Below are 14,439 nucleotides of genomic sequence, written 5' to 3' on the forward strand. Positions count from 1 at the left end.
TCCAAAATCCAAAATAAATATGTAAGCAGTCTCTTTTCCTTCCTAGACTTCATAACACCATCTTATGCAATTTGCCATTTACTTCTCTGCTCAAACATTCTCCATCTGCTACGCTGTCTCCTCCTCCTCTTCCTCCAAACCACCTCTCAGTTGAATCTTTAATCATTCTTTCAAGTATATCATTTTTTTCTGGAACTTTTTAAAAAACGGTTAAAATATGAAATCAAAATGAGATATGTGGAGTGTCAATTAAGAGGGTAAAATTGTGTCATCAGAGAATATTACAACCCACACTTTGTGCTCATCTCCCCTATTTTGTTTTCCTAAGTGTCACTTTTTTAAATGAATGAAAATGACATATACAGTGGCAGGATGGCAGACTAGATGCAGCCAAGAAGTTTGGCTCGCATAGAGAGAACATGATTTCAACTACCCCAACAGAACTTGACCACATATTGGGAGAGAAAATGCGAATGTGAATGGAGAAAAGACGCAGTCACCAAGGCTGAAGAGAGGGGAAACTGGGAACCCTGACTGGGGTGCCTGAATGCTAGGGCTGTTTCCTGGCCGTGAATGGTGCCTGGGAAAGGAGCGAGTGAAAGGACTGGGGGACTTCTTGCTCTCGCTGTGGACCTCTGGGGTCTTATCTGCAAGGGATCCCACACCCCTAGGGACATATGATCTGGCAGAGGGTCTCCCTGAAGATTACATAGAGACAGAGACAGAGCTGCAACGGGCACACAGCTGGGAACCTTTGAGTGTGGGTCAGCTCCGACAGAGCCCAGCCATAAGCACCTACCTTCTAGGGCTGCCCATCTCTCTCTGAGAGGCTCTGGCCCCAGAGAGAAGGCAAGGCCTGCTTCCCTATGGGACTGGAGTACATCTGTTCTGCAGGCCCACCTGCCCATCAGCTCCTTCCAGTGCTCCTGCCTGGCTGCCCCCTAGGAGTCTGTATCCAGTGCAGTCTCTGCTGCCCAGCTTGGGTGCTTTGCTCTACCTAAGTGCATTCTGGCAACCTAGCAATCCTTTGAGTCCCCCAGCACACCGGGAATCCAACCCCAAGGGTCCAGAAGAGGGAGCCACAAGAAGGTCCTGGCCCTCCAACCCAGGGCGTGGCCCATGGCTCAGGAGTACAGAGCTGGGATCTGGGCTAATGAGGGAGTAGCCCAGAATCTCAGAACACAGAGGAAGTAAGTCGCACAGTTTGATGGGCTGGTATGGGACCTAGGTGGGCCTCCCCCAACAGGGCTGATTCGTTAAAAGTATGTTCTGTCTCTGTACCAGACCTCCCCTCAAAGGTGCCCCACAGCCTGAAAGAACTAACAACAACAACAAAATCACAGGCATATCATGGAATATGCAACTCCTGTCCCCCAGTCCAGTGTGTTCTGGCAGCAGGGACATCTGGGCCAAGAGGCCATCTGGACTAAAGGTGGGGTGTGGGGCCCTGGTTGGCAGCTCTGGCCCAGACATGAATACCTCGATGTTCCTTCTCCCCCTATTACTGTTTCACCAGAGCTGTCTTAGCTTCAAATCTTTGTGTTTCTGAGTCTAGGGTCTGTACCCTTGTTTATAATAAATGCAATCATTTGGGAAAAAAAAAATCACAGGCATAGTGCCAGTGATCAGAGGTGGCTCCCCAAAGGACCAGGAGCGGACCTGGGCCCAGAATCAGACCAAAAGAAGGATGGGGTCACCTCTCTCTCCTTGACACTATAGAATACAGCTGCAAATGCAAGGATACACAAAGGAGCCCAGCCTCCAATAAGAGCTCATCTACCCCCTGTTGCTCTCTGGCGCCGTCTACTGGATCACAGCCCAAAGTACAACACTAAAAAACAACTAATTCTCGGGGCTGTGAAACCAAGGACAAAAATTCAACTACAAAGACCCTGTCCAGAGCCTTGCCCTCTGAAAACTTCCAGGAATGAAGCCAACTGACTACACTCAACTTAAACCACAGTTAAAGGAACATCCGCCTTTCCAGATGAGAAAGAATTAGCACAAGAAGTCTGGCAATTCAAAAAGCCAGAGCGTCCCCTCACCTCCAAATGAGCCCATTGGCTACCCAGCAATGGTTCTTAACCAGTCTGGATTGTCTGAAATGACAGTCATGGAATTCAGAATCTGGATGGTAAGGAAGCTTATTAGTTCCAGGAGAAAGTTGAAACTCAATCCAAGGAAGCCAAACACCCAGTAAAACAATCCATTGTAAGATTGTAAGTAAAATATCCATTGTAAGAATGACCCAAACTGAACCTCCTGAGTTGAAACATTCACTACAAGAATTTCATAATACAATCAGAAGTAATAACAACAGAAAAGACCAAACCAAGGAAAAATTCTCAGTGCCTGAAGACCAGTCCTTTGAATCAAGTCAGTCAGATACAAATAAAGAAAAAAAAAGAATTAAGAAAAATAAACAAAACCTATGAGAAATATGGGTAAAGAGACCAAATCTATGGCTTGCCAGCATTCCTGAGAGAGAAGGAGAATAAGGAACTTGGAAAATGTATTTGAGTATATAGTCCATGAAATTTTCCCTAATATCACTAGAGGTTTACATGTAAATCCAAGAAATACAGAGAACTCCAGCCAGATACTGTACAAGACAACCATCCCCAAAGCTCATAGTCATCAGATTCACCAAGGTCAATACAAAGGTAAAAAAAGAAAAAAAAAGTTGTTTTTTTTGAGACAGAGTTTCACTCTTGTTGCCCAGGCTGGAGTGCAATGGCATGATGTCAGCTCACTCCTGGGTTCAAGTGATTCTCCTGCCTCAGCCTCTTAAGTACATGGAATTACAGGTGACCACCACCATGTCTGACTAATTTTGAATTTTTGGTATAAACGGGGTTTCACTATGTTAGTCAGGCTGGTCTCGAACTCCTGACCTCCAGTAATCCACCCACCTTGGCCTCCCAAAGTGCTGGGATTACAGGCATGAGCCACTGTGCCCAGCCAAAGGAAAAAAATATAAAGACAACTAGAGAAAAAGGGCAAGCCACCTACAGAGGGACTCTCATCAGTCAGTCTAGTAGCAGACCTTCTTACCCAGAAGAGACTGGAGGCCTATTTTCTGCAACCTTAAAGAAAATAAATTCTCACCAAGAATGGCACATCCTGCCAAACTAAGCTTCATAGGTAAAGGAGTAATAAAATCCTTCACTAACAAGCAGATGCTGAGGGAATAGGTTTCAACTAGACTAGCCTTACAAGAGGTCCTTAAGGGAAAGATACACATGGATTCAAAAGAACGATACCTTCTACTGAAAAAGTATATTTAAGCAATAGCCCACGGGCACTATAAAGTAACAATCCAGTCAAGTCTACTTAACAGCCAGCTAACAACACAGTGACAGGATCAAAATCACACATATCAGTACTAACTACATCAATGTAAACAGGCTAAATGTTCCACTTAAAAGACACAAAATGGCAAGCTGCATAAAAAGACAAAACCCTACCATCTGTTGCCTTCAAGAAGCCCATCCCATATATAACAACACCCACAGGTTCAAAGTAAAAGGGTGGAGTGAGATCTACCATGCAAATGGAAAACAAAAAGAATGGGAGTGGCTATTTTTTTTTTTTTTTTTTTAGATGGAGTCTCGCTCTGTCACCCAGGCTGGAGTGTAGTGGGGTGATCTTGGCTCACTGCAAGCTCCGCCTCCTGGGTTCACGCCATTCTCCTGCCTCAGCCTCCCGAGTAACTGGGACTACAGGTGCCCACCACCACGCCCAGCCAATGTTTTGTATTTTTGGTAGAGACGGGGTTTCACCGTGTTAACCAGGATGGTCTCAATCTCCTGGCCTCGTGATCTGTCCACCTTGGCCTCCCAAGAGTGGCTATTTTTATATCAGGATAAAACAGACTTGAAACCATTCTTTACAAAATTAGAAAAAAACAATTCTAAAATTCATATTGAACCAAAAAAGAGCCCACATAGTCAAAGTAAGACTAAGCAAAAGGAACAAATCTGGAGACATCACACTACCTGATTTCAAACTATACTATAAGGCCATAGTCACCAAAACAGCATGGCACTGGTATAAAAATAGGAATCTACAAGGAACTTAAAAAATTTACAAGAAAAAAATGAATAAGGCTGGGCATGGAGGTGCACTCCTGTAATCGCAGTAATTTGGGAGACCGAGGAGGGTGGATCACCTGAGGTCAGGAGTTCAAGACCATCCTGGACAACATGGTGAAACCCCGTCTCTACTAAAAATACAAAAATTAACTGGGCATGGTGGTGTGTGTGTAATCCCAGCTACTTGGGAGGCTAAGGCAGGAGAATCTCTTGAGCCTGGGAGGCAGAGGTTGCAGTGAGCCGAGATTGCACCATTGCACTCCAGTCTGGGTGATAGAGCGATACTCCATCTCAAAAAAAAAAAACACACACACACATCAAAAAGTGGGCGAAGCTTATGAACAGACACTTCTCAAAAGAAGACACTTATGTGGCCAACAAACATATGAAAAACTGTTCATCATCACTGGTCATTAGAGAAATGCAAATCAAAACTCAAAACCACAATGAGATACCATCTCACACCAGGTAGAATGGCTATCATTAAAAAGTCAGGAAAAAACAGATGCTGGAGAGGATGTGGAGAAATAGGAACACTTCTACACTGTTGGTGGGAGTCTAAATTAGTTCAACCATTGTGGAAGACAGTGTGGCAATTCCTCAAGGATCTAGCACCAGAAATATCATTTGACCCAGCAATCCCATTAATGGGTACATACCCAAAGGATTATAAATCATTCTACTATAAAAGCACATGCACATGTATGTTTATTGTAGCACTGTTCACAACAGCAAAGACTTGAAACCAACCCAAACATCCATCAATGATAGACTGGATAAAGAAAATGTGGCACATAGACATCATGGAATACTATGCAGCTATAAAAAAGGATGAGTTCATGTCTTTTGCAGGGACATGGATGAAGGTGGAAACCATCATTTTCAGCAAACTATCACAGGAACAGAAAACCAAACACTGCATGTTCTCACTCATAAGTGAGAGTTTAACAATGAGAACACATGGACACAGGGAGAGGAACATCACACACTGAGGCCTGTCCGGAGTGAGGGGTTAGGAGGGATAGCATTAGGAGAAATACCTACTGTAGATGATGGGTGTAGCAAACAACCATGGCATGCATATACCTATGTAACAAACCTGCACTTTCTGCACATGTATCCCAGAACTAAAAGTATAATAATAATAATAAATCAATTAAACCAAGAGTTGGTTTTTCAAAAAAAATTAAGATTAATAGATTGCCAGCTAGATTAAGAAAGATAAATAGAAGATCCAAATAAGCATAATCAGAAATGATAAAGGCACTATTACAACTGATCTCACAAAAATAAAAAGATCCTCAGAGACAACTATGAACAGTTATATGGAAAAAAAGAAAAGAAAAGAAAATCTAGAGGAAATGGATAAATTCCTGGAAGTACATAATTTTCCAAGATTGAATCAAAAAAAGATTGACATCATGAATAGACAAAATCAAATTCTGAAATTAAATGAATAATCAAGAACCTACCAACTAATAAAAAAACAAAACAAAACAAAAAAAAACCTGGACCAGATAGATTCACAGCCAAATTCTACCAAATGTACAAAGAGGAACTGAAACGAATCCTACTGAAAATATTCCAAAATATCAAGGAAATGAGACTACTGCCTAACTCATTCTATGAAGCCAGCATCAGCCTGATACCAAAATCTGGCACAGATACAATGAACAAAGTAAACTTCAGGCCAATATTCCTCAGGAACACAGATGCAAAAATCCTTTACAAAATATTAGCAACAGAATCTTGCAGCACATCAGAAAGTTAATATACCATGATCAAGTAGGCTTTATTCCTAGGATGCAAGCCTGGTTCCTATGCAAATCAAAATGCAAATCAATAAATGTTTTTCATCACATAACAGAATTAAAAACAAAAACCACATGATCCTCTCAATAGACACAGAAAAAGCTTTCAATAAAATGCAACATCTCTTCATAAAAAAAACCCTCAACATATTCAGCATTGAAAGAACATACCTAAATAATAAGAGCCTTCTGTGACAAACCCACAGCCAACATCAAACTGAATGGACAAAAGCTGAACCCATTCCCCATGAACACTAGAATAAGACAAAGATGGCTACTGTCACCACTCCTATTCAACATAGTGCTGAAAGTCTGAGCCAAAGCAATCAGGCAAGAGAAAGAAATAAAAGGTATCAAAATAGCAAATGAAGAAGTCAAAATATCTCTCTTTGCTGATATGATTCTATACCCAGAAAATACTAAAGAATCTCCCAAAAGGCTCCTAGAACTGATAAACAACTTCAGTAAAGTTATGGAATACAAAAATCAATCTATTTTTTTCAATTTTTGGTGTTTTGTTTTTTGATTGTTTTGTTTTGTTTTGTTTTGTTTTTATTTTGAGATGGAGTCTCGCTCTGTCACCCAGGCTGGAGTGAAGTGGTGTGATCTTGGCTCACTGCAACCTCCACCTCCCGGGTTCAAGTGATTCTCCTGCCTCAGCCTCCTGAGTAGCTGGGATTACAGGTGCGTGCCACCACTCCCAGCTAATTTTTGTAATTTTTTAGTAGAGATGGGATTTCACCATATTGGTCAGGCTGATCTCAATCTCCTGACCTCAGGTGATCCACCCATCGATGGCTCCCAAAGTGCTGGGATTACAGGCATGAGCCACCGCACCTGGCCATCAATAGCGTTTTTATACACTAACAATATCCAGGCTGACAGTGAAATCAGGAACAGAATCTCATTTACAATAGACACAAAGACAATGAAATACCTAGAAATACAGATAACCAAGGAGGTGAAAGACCTCTACAAGGAGAACTACAAGACACTGCTGAAAGAAATCAAAGATGATACAAATAAATGGAAAAATATTCCATGCTCATGTATTTGAAAAATCAATATGATAAAAATGGCCATAATGTCCAAAATGATTTACATATTCAATATTATTCCTACCAAATTACCAATGATATTCTTCATAGAAATAAAGAAAACATTCTAAAATTCATATGGAACCAAAAAAGATCCCAATTAGCCAAAGCAACCCTAAGCAAAAAGAATAAAGCCGAAGGCATAACACTACCCAACTTCAAACTATGCTATAAAGCCACAGTAACCAAAGGAACTTGGTACTGGTACAAAAACAGACACATAGACCAATGGAACAGAATAGAAAACTCAGAAATGGCCGGGTGCGGTGGCTCAAGCCTGTAATCCCAGCACTTTGGGAGGCCGAGACGGGCGGATCACGAGGTCAGGAGATCGAGACCATCCTGGCTAACACGGTGAAACCCCGTCTCTATTAAGAAATACAAAAAAACTAGCCGGGCGAGGTGGCGGGCGCCTGTAGTCCCAGCTACTCGGGAGGCTGAGGCCGGAGAATGGCGTGAACCCGGTAGGCGGAGCTTGCAGTGAGCTGAGATCCGGCCACTACACTCCAGCCTGGGCGACAGAGCGTGACTCCGTCTCAAAGAAAAAAAAAAAGAAAACTAAGAAATAATGTTACAAACCTACAACTCTCCGATATTCAACAAAGCCAACAAAAACAAGCAATGGAGAAAGGACCACCTATTTAATAAATGGTGCTGGGATAGCTGGCTTGCCGTATGCAGAAGATTAAAACTGGACCTCTACCTGTCACCATATACAAAATTAACTCAAAATAGATCAAAGATTTAAAGGTAGGACCTCGAAGTATAAAAATCTTGGAAGACAGCCTAGAAAACACTCTTCTCAACATCAGCCATGGCAAAGAGTGTTTGACTAAGTCCCCAAAAGCAATTGCACAAGAACAAAAACAGACAAGTGGGACACTAAGTCGGACATTCACAGGCTCGAAGAAAAAGGATGGAGGAAGATGATTTGCAAACTAATCATCCAACAAAGGCTGAATATCCAGAATCTATAGGTAATTTAAATAAATTGGCAAGCAAAAAAAACCCCATTAAAAATAGGCCAAGGACATGAACAAACACCTCTCAAAAGAAAACATTTAAGGCACCAACAAACATGAAAAATTTTTCAGCATCGCTAATCATGAGAGAAATGCAAATCAAAACCACAATGAGATACTATTTCATACCAGTCAGCGTGACTATTAATAAGAGTTGGAAAACAACAGATGCTGGCAAGACTGGAGAAAAGGAAATGTTTATACCCTGTTGGTGGGAATGCAAGTTAGTTATGACCATTAGACCCAGCACTGGATATATGCCCAAAGAAATATAAATTGTTCTACCTTAAGGACACACACACTCACAATTTATTTATCCAATCATTCGCTGAAGAACATCTTGATGGCTTCCAAGTTTTGGCAATTATGGAAAAGCCTCTATAAACATACATTAGCAGGTTTTGGTGTGGACATAAGTTTTCAGCTCCTTTCGGTAAACACCAAGGAGTGTTTCTCCTGTATCATATGATGAATATGTTTAGTTTTGTCAGCAGCTGCCAAACTGTCTTCCAAACTGGCTGTACTATTTTGCATTCCCATGAGCAATGAATGAGCATTCATTTGCCTCATATCCTCCCCAGCATTTGGGGTTGTCAGCGTTCTAGATTTTTGCCATTCTAGTAGATGTATAGTGTATTTCATTGTTATTTTTATTTGCATTTCTCTGATGACACACGTTATGCAACATTTTTCAAATGCCTGTTTGTTGTCTGTATGTTTTCTTTGGTGCGGTATCTGCTAAGGTATTTGGGCCATTTTAAAATCAGAGTTTTTAAAAATATAGAGTTTTAAGTCTTCTTTGTATATTTTGAATAATAACAGTCCTTTATTACATGTGTCTTTAACCAATATTTGCTTTCAATCTGTGACTTGTATTTTTATTCTCTTGACAATGTCTTTTGCAGACCTGAAATTTTTAGTTTTAAGGAAGTGCAGATTAGCAATTCCTTTTTTTACGAATCATGAATTTCATGTTTTATCTAGAAAGCCATCACTAAATCCAAGGTTATCTAGATTTTCTCCTGTGTTTTCATAGGTATTTCATAGTTCTGCATTTAACATATTTAGGCCTGGAATCCCTTGGGGTTAATTTTTGTGAAGAGTGTGAATTTTGTCTAGATTTTGGTTTTGTTACATGTGAATATCCAGCTATAGCTGGATTTGTTGTAGCACAATTTGTTTAAAAGGCTTTCTTTTTGCCATTTTATGTTGTCTTTGTTCTTCTTGCAGATATCGGTTGGCTGTATTTTTGTGGGTCTATTTCTGGACTCTATATTCCATTGTGTTAATCTATATGTCTGTTATTTTTATGAATTACAAACTGTCCTGATGACTGTAGCTTTAAAGTAAGTCTTGAAGTTAGGTAGTGTCAGTCCTTCAACTTCATTCTTTTTCTTAATGTTGTATTGGCTATTGTAGATCTTTCACCTCTCAACATAAATTTTAATAATGAGTCTGTAGTCAGGCATGGTGGTGCACATCTGTAGTCCCAGCTACTAGGGAGGCTGAGGTGGGAGGATCACTTGAGCCCAGAAGTTCAAGGCTGCAATGAGCCAAGATTGTGCCACTGTCCTCCAGCTTGGGCAACAGAGTGAGATCACTTCTCGATGAAAAAAAAAATCAAATTTTCAATATTCACAAAATAGCATCTTGGGATTTTTACTGGGGTTGCATTGAATTTATAGATCAAATTGGGAAGAACTGACATTTTGACAATACTGTTTCTTTTCCACAAACATGGACTATCTCGCCACTTACTTATTTACTGGATTTCTTCCACCAAAGATTGGAGTTTTCCTCATATAGGTCTTTGTTAGATTGATACCTAAGTTTTTTTTTTCTTTGATGAGGTGTTCATGTAAATGTTATTATGCTTTTAATTTCAAATTCCATTTTTCATTACAGGGAAAGAGTTTTATCAGTATAGGGAAACAGTTTTATCAGTATAGGGAAACAATTGGCTTTGGTACGTTAACCTTTTGTCCTGCAACTTTTCTGTAATTGCTAATTAGTTCAAGAATTTTTTATTGTTGTTGCTGATTTTCTTTTTCTGTCAATTCTTATAGATTTTCCACATAGACAACCATATTATCTGTGAACAAAGACAGTCACACTTCTTCCTTCCCAATGAATATATCTTTTATATCCTTTTCTTGTCTTATTGTATTAGCCAAGAAAATCTTAGATCTTAGCTAATTCAGTAAGATAAGAAACATTGTATTTCCAGTACAATATTAAAAATGAGTGGTGAGAGGGGACATATTGCCTTGCTCCTGACCTTACTGGGAAAGCTGCTTGTTTCTCCTTATTAAGCATGATGTTAACTGTAAGGTTGGGTTTTTCCTTTTTCATATATATGCATTATCAAGTTGAGAAAGCTGCTCTTTATTCCTACTTTGCTGAGAGTTTTTTGCATGAATGGACATTGGACTGTGTCAAATGCTTTTTCTGTATAAATTGTATGATCATGTGAATTTTCTTTTTTAGCTTGCTGATGTAATAAATTATATGAATTGATTTGTAAGTGCTTAACCAGCCTGGTATACCTGGAATAAATTCCACTTGATCATGGTGTATATTTTTATACATTATTGGATTCAATTTACTAATATTTTGTTGAGGATTCTTTTACCTATACACTTGAGACATATTGGTCTGTAGTTTTATTTTCCAGTAACATCTTTGTCTAGTTTTGGTATTAGTTTAAGGCTGGCCTCATAAAATGAGTTTGAAAGTATTCTGTGTCTATCTCCTAGAAGAAATTGGGCAGAATTGATATAATTTCTTCCTGAAATGTTGGATAGAATTTATCACTGAACCCATTTGGACCTGGTACTTTCTAGTTTGAGAAGATATTAATTATTTACTTAATTTCTTTAATAGATACAGGCCTATTAAGATTGCCCATTTCTTCTTGAACGAATTTTGGTAGAAGTGTTGTTCAAGGAACTGACTGGTCCATTTCACCTAGGTTATGAAATTTGTGGGCATATAATTTTTCATATAATTTATTATCCTGTTAAATGTGCATGGGCTCTGTAGTGATGTTCCCACATTAATTTCTAATATAAGTAGTTTGTATCTTCTCTCTTTTTCATTAGCCTGCTAGGCACAGAAATCTATTTTATTGATATTTTTAAAGAATAAGCTTTTGGTTTTGTTGATGCCCTATTTTCAGTTTCAGGAATTTCTGCTCTAATTTTTACTGTTTCTTTTCTTCTTTTCTTTTCTTTCTTTTTTCCTTTCCTCTCCTCTCCTCTCCTCTCTTTGCTTTTCTTTCTTTTTGTGAAGGGATCTCACTCTGTTTCCTAGGCTGGCGTGCAGTGGAGTGATCATGGCTCACTGTGGCCTTGACCTTCCAGGCTCAAGTGATCCCTTCACCTTAGCCTTCTGAGTAGCTGGGACCATGGGCACACACCAGCCTGCCCAGCAATCTCTCTTTTTTTTTTTTAAATTTGTAGAAACGAGATCACACTATGTTCCCCAGGATGGTCTCAAACTGGGCTCAAGCAATCCTTCTGCCTCAGCCTTCCAAAGTGCTGGGATTACAGGTGTGAACCACTATATTTGGCCTTATTATCTGTTTTATTCTTCATAATTTGGATTTAATTTGCTCTTTCTTTTCTAGTGTCCTAAGATTGATGCTTAAATGAATGATATCAGATTTTTCTTCTTTGCTAATATGTGTATTTAATGCTACAAAATTTCCTGTAAGCACTGCTTTTGCTGTTTCCCAAAAATTTTGATAAGTTAATCTTTAATTTCCATTTAGTTTGCTTATTTTAAAATTTTTCTTGTGTTTCCTTCTTTCTTGTATTGTTTAGAAACATGTTGTTTAATCGCCAATATTTTAGACTTTTCCAGCTCCCTTTCTTTTTTGTTGTTGTTGAAACTATTTATTATAGCAATATGTTATTTCAGGGAGTATTTATAATTAAATTTCTTTGCATATTAATATTTTTAGGTACTTGTTATAGTTACTTCTTTTTTTTAACTTTTATTTTAGGTTCAGGGTGCATGTGCACATTTGCTATATGTGTAAATTGTGTGCTGTAGGGTTTGGTGTACAAATTGTTTCATCATCCAGGTAATAAGCATAATATCTGATAGGTAGGTTTTCAGTTATCATCCTACCCCTACCCTGCACCCTGTAGTAGGCCCCAGCGTCTGTTGTTCCCTTCTTTGTGTCCATATGTACTCAGTGTTTAGCTCCCACTTATAAGTGAGAACCTGTGGTATTTTTTTTTTCTGTTCCTGTGCTGGTTTGCTAAGGATAATGACCTCCAGCTCTATCCATGTTGCTACAAAGGACATGATCTGATTATTTTTATGGCTGCATAGTATTTCATGATGTGTATATATACTACATTTTCTTTACCCAATCTACTGTTGATGGATATTTAGGTTGATACCATGTCTTTCCCATTGTGAATAGCACTATGATAAACGTACGCATGTATGTGTCTTTATGGTTGAACAATTTATATCCATTTAGATATATACCCAATAATGGGTTTATGGTAAATGGTAATTCTGTTATAAGTTTTTTGAGAAATTGACACACTGCTTTCCACAATGGCTGAACTAATTTTTATTCCCACCAGCACTGTATAAACATTCCCTTTTCTCTACAACTTCACCAGGATCTGTTACTTTTTGACTTTCTAATGGTAGTCATTATGACTGTTGTGAAATGGTATCTCATTGTGGTTTTAATTTGCATTTCTCTAGTGATTAGTGATGTTGAGCATTTTGTCATATGCTTGTGGGCCACTTGTATGTCTTCTTTTGAAAAGTGTCTGTTTATGTGCTTTACCCACTTTTTAATGGGTTTGTTTTTTGCTTGTAAATTAAATTTGTTTAAGTTCCCTATAGATTCTGGATATTATACCTTTGTTGAATGCATAATTTGCAAATATTTCTCCGATTTTGTAATTTGTCTGTTTACTCTGTTTGTTGTTTTGTTGTTGTTGTTGTTTGTTTTTGGTGCAGAAGCTCTATTGTTCAATTAGGCCCCATTTGTTGATTTTTGTTTTTGCTGCATTTGCTTTTGGCATCTTCATCATGAAATCTTTTCCAGGTCTTATGTCCAGAACAGTATTTCCTAGGTTATCTTCCAGGATTTTTAGAGTTTTGGTTTAACATTGTATTTAGTCCATCTTGAGTTTATTTTTGTGTATGGTGTAAGGAAGGGGTTCAGTTATCCCAGCACCATTTATTGAATAGGGAGTCATTTCCCCCATTGTTTGCTTTTGTCAATTTTTGTTGAAGATCAGATGGTTTTAGATCTGTGGAATTATTTTTGGACTCTGTATTCTGTTCCTGTGGTCTATTTGTCTGTTTTTGTACTAGTACCATGCTGTTTTGGTTACTGCAGCTTTGTAGTGTAGTTTGAAGTTGGGTAATGTGATGCCTTTAGCTTTGTTCTTTTTGTTTAGGATTATCTTGGCTATTCAGGCTGTTATTAGTTCCATATGAATTTTGAAATAGCTTTTTATAATTCTGTGAGGAATGTCATTGGTAGTTTGATAGGAATGGCATTGAATCTCTAAACTTCTTTGGACATTATGTCCATCTTAACAATATTGATTCTCCCTATCCATGAGCATGGAATGTTTTTCCATTCATTTGTGTCTTTGAGTAGTGTTTTGTAATTCTCATTGTAGAGATCTTTTTCCTCTCTGGTTAGCTGTATTCCTAGTTATTTTATTCTTTTTGTGGCTATTGTGAATGGGATTGCATTCTTGACTTGGCCCTCAGCTTGGACATTGTTGCAGTATAGAAATGCTACTACTGATTTTTGTGCATTGATTTTGTATTTTGAAACTTTGCTGAAGTTGTTTATCATATCTAGGATCTTTTGGACACAGACTATGGGGTTTTCTAGATACAGAATCATATAATCTGTAAACATGGGTAAGTTGAGTAGTTCTCTTCATTTTATTTCTTTCTTCTTCCTGATTGCTCTGGCTAGGAATTACAGTACTGTGTTGAATAGGACTGGCAAGAGAGGGCATCCTTGTCTTGTTCCAGTCTTTAACAGGAATGCTTCTAGCTTTTGCCCATTCAGCATGATGTTGGCAGTGGGTTTTTCATAAATGGCTCTTATTATTTTGTAGTATGTTCCTTCAATGCCTAGTTTGTTGAGAGTTTTAACATTAAGTGACATTGAATTTTATCAGAAGTCTTTTCTGCATTTATTGAGGTGATCATGTGGTTCTTGTCTTTAGTTCTATTTGTGTGGTGAACCTCATTTATTGATTTCTGTATGTTGAATCAATTTTAGAATATGTGTCATGTACAGATGAAAAGAATGTATATTCTGTTGGTTTGGGGTGGAGAATTTTGTAGATGTCTATTAAGTTTATTTCATCAAGTGTTGAGTTCAGGTCCCAAATATCTTTGTTAATTTTCT

The sequence above is a fragment of the Macaca fascicularis genome, chromosome 14 (genome assembly GCF_037993035.2).
Source record: "Macaca fascicularis isolate 582-1 chromosome 14, T2T-MFA8v1.1".
Classification (NCBI taxonomy): domain Eukaryota; kingdom Metazoa; phylum Chordata; class Mammalia; order Primates; family Cercopithecidae; genus Macaca; species Macaca fascicularis.